Here is a 2,895-nt window from a genome sequence, read left to right on the forward strand (position 1 = left end):
CGATCTCGTCTCGAAAGAAATTTCTGTCCTGCCCATTGTAGTGTAATTAGGCACCTTATTTTGTTATTAAACACTGCTAGACTGTTTATTACGATGTGCTGTTCACGATTGTAGTTTTTTCAGAGGAATTTTCTTTGCAATACAAGATATGATGAAACATAGAGGGCTGTGTACTCACTTTTTTGGTGCGCTTTTAGGGTGCTGTGGCACTATTTTGACCATATCTCGGAAACCCTAACTCGTATCGCGTCCAAATTCCAAATCCAAAGAACAATCCCTCATTTTTAATTTTTCAAAATAGTTGTTTCTCTCGAAGTAAATGGCCTTTGTTTCTGCTTTAGCCTGCTGTGTACTGACTTTATGGGTACAGTGTATGTAGTTTGCTATATCTCCATAGGTTTCAAAAATGTGCACTCGAACAACTTTGCCATTAAAAGAATATTGCTCACGCTTGCAAATACATTAAGATTATTTGTAGCATCCCCGAATGCACGACCACAAGGAGTAAATCGTCGCTTTTGGATGCGCGAGTTATTCCTCAAACGTGGAAACATGGCGGAAAGGCTGGTAGAAGATATCAGAAATAACGGCATAGACGATACCTTAAAAAAGTTCATAAGGTTGCACAGGGAAGATTTCAATCATCTTCTAGATTTAGTCTCACCACGTATTACAAGAAAAAATCCGAATATGCGGGAGGCAACATCTGCCCTAGAAATACTATGCATCACTTTACGGTTTCTTGCTACAGGTGACTCTTATGAATAACTATCAGTATTGTTTGGGTACGTGTGGTAAAATTATTCATTATTTTGAACTATAGTTGTGATTTTCCACTCTCAAATTACGCTTAGAGGTGACGTTGGCATTAGATAGCAATAGCACAGGTGAGCGAGTGAAGGGAGCACGTTAGTGAGATGCAAACAATTTCTTCGTGTCAGGTTCCCGTACAGCGTACGACAATTTCGTGAAAATCTAAGAGTGAATAGAAATGTGTTGGAACTGCAAGGTGATAGGTATAAAATGATAACTTATTTGTTTTCGTTCAATGTTATAATTACTGTTGATATTTTAGGTTTGTGAAATGGGATAACCGCCATTCAAAAACTAGCTGCAATTTTAAGATTTTTGGCTGAAGGCACATATCAGCATGGCGTGGGTAAAGACTTTTTCGTTCCAATGGCGCAGAGCACATTCTCCGTTGTATTAAGCCAAACATTAGATGCCATGGAGAGAAAGTTGTGTGCAAAATGGATCGGACTAAATATGACCATTCGAGAAAAAGAAGATGCCAATGCATTTTTCTTCTCGAAAAGTGGAATCCCAGGAGTTGTGATGTGCGTAGATGGAATACACATCAGAATTATGAAACCAAGGGCAAATCAGCATCTGTACTACAATCGGAAAGGCTACTGTTAGCAGTGATTTGAAAAAAAAAGGATTTGTCGGAGTTCTTTTGGTAAGAAACCACAAATTAGTCTTTATTTCACCTTTTGATCAAGCTAACGTATCGCGAATAGAAAATAATGGTGGCTTGCGCAGCCCTTTTATCCCGTTTTGGCTGAGGCTAGAGTCGGTACTCGATGGCTGCTGCATGGGCCGCATCAGCTGTCACTTTGACGGTGGCGCAGCCGATAGCGACGGTGTTGTGGTCCCGTTCTAGCCGCAACAGCTACTTTAGCATTAACGCTTTAATGGTGAGTTGTTTTAATTGTTGCATGAAAAACAAGGATTAGGTAGTTGTTGCTTACTTTTCCTTTTTTGTTTAGATATGCGATAACCGACAAAAAATTCGATATGTCAATGCGAAGTATGGAGGAGCAAGCCATGATTCTCATGTTTGGAACCGAAGCCCTGCCGATAACTTCTCTGCTGCTAAGTTTCGTAATGGAGAACAAGATTGTAAACTTCTAGGTAAGAAAGATCGTGCTGTGTGGAAGCAAACATAAGTAACGCATAAAAACTTCTTCCTTGTAGGTGACTCTGCTTACCCCGGCAAACCGCGGATAAAAAAAACCAATAAGAAATGCCCAACCATACACGTCGCAAGCCGAATATAATAGCCTTCAAAGCAAAGGAAGGTTTATTATAGAAAGAGCCTTCGGTGTTTTAAAAAGCCGGTTTCAATGTATTGCTGGCGCAAGGCAGCTTCATTATACTCCCGAAAAATGTTTGCAGATAATAAATGTTTGTAGCGCGCTTCATAACATGATGATTGAGCATAGACAATAAATGTAAAGTTTAAAGTTACTTCTGTATTCTATACTATAAATCTTTTCCTTCCACACTCTGGATAAAACTCCCTCTGCTACTGCTCGTCGCTCCTTTTTATATCTTACTATTTCCTATTTCCATGTCTAGTCGATTACTTTTCGCCCAACTCACATAAATAGACATTTGATAAAATAGATGTATATTTATTTGTTAAAGACAGTTTTCTTATTCCTTCTTATTTCCTTATATTCCTTTCCGTAAAAATGAAAAACTTCTAAGGAGTAGTGAAGTAAGGAACCATTGCTTAACCTACTTTTCAATATTAAATATCACGTCAAGTATCACTTTTAATTACTATTCTTAACACAACTACTACTTCTCATGATTGCACGCGTTACACTTGGTATTCCGGTTATTATTGCTGGTATTAAGTATTATCAACTGCTCTAGAATGCGCCCCGACGTTTTAGCTAGTTTTTCCAATAGCAAATTATTTTGCACTGCCATATCCAAGAGCTCGTTCGAGTCAAACCTTTTCCTTTTAGCTCGTGGCTGAGAGAGTGGTTAATCATCAATGTCGTTACTTTCCTCAACCATAATATCGACGGGTCCGTTCGAATTGCTTGGTTGTGAATCACACAATGAACGCGATGGTTCGCCTTCATCGTCACTACAAATTAA

General features: G+C 38.8%; 1 pseudogene; it reads left to right on the top strand.

Annotated features, from left to right (window-relative positions):
• The first annotated feature begins 1,092 nt into the window (after positions 1-1,092).
• LOC131264537 (putative nuclease HARBI1) lies at positions 1,093-2,232 on the top strand (annotated as a pseudogene).
• Positions 2,233-2,895: the final 663 nt, after the last annotated feature.

Source organism: Anopheles coustani, chromosome 2 (genome assembly GCF_943734705.1).
Source record: "Anopheles coustani chromosome 2, idAnoCousDA_361_x.2, whole genome shotgun sequence".
NCBI lineage: Eukaryota > Metazoa > Arthropoda > Insecta > Diptera > Culicidae > Anopheles > Anopheles coustani.